Consider the following 530-nt stretch of genomic DNA (forward strand, 5'->3'; position numbering starts at 1 on the left):
GCCCATCGAGTCCACGGCGATTCTCTGTCACTTGTATCTCTCCGTGGTTATTCATAATTGGTAATACCCGTCCTAATAATGGTGAACCGTACCTGTGTCGTGATGCTGTCTCCGATCCTCTTGTCCTTCACAACTTTTCATTTCACCTGAAGGACGCTCCTTCCGGATACAGCGTGGGGAATTACTGCAGGGAGTCCTTCGCATGTAAAACACTACAACTGATGTTGTTTTCAAATTCAACACTTTATTTCTGCGATCTCAGAGAACAGTTTTAACAAATAAGACCATCGCAGACCGACACAGAACAGGAGAAGGCCATTCAGACCTTCAAACGCGTGTCACCTCACTTGTGCGAACTTGGCCCATGTATCAATATGAGATATCTATTTCAGATGCACAGACTTACAGGAAGCAGACCAAAACACATCAAAATGTTGAGATCTGATTTCAATGAGATCGAGATCCCTGAGAGTGTTTGCAGTGAATATATCGTGCACGGGGAAGAAGGAAGCAAGTTTTAAACAACCCCT

This window comes from Rhincodon typus, unplaced genomic scaffold (assembly GCF_021869965.1).
Source record: "Rhincodon typus isolate 14 unplaced genomic scaffold, sRhiTyp1.1 hic_rhity00000127, whole genome shotgun sequence".
Lineage (NCBI taxonomy): Eukaryota > Metazoa > Chordata > Chondrichthyes > Orectolobiformes > Rhincodontidae > Rhincodon > Rhincodon typus.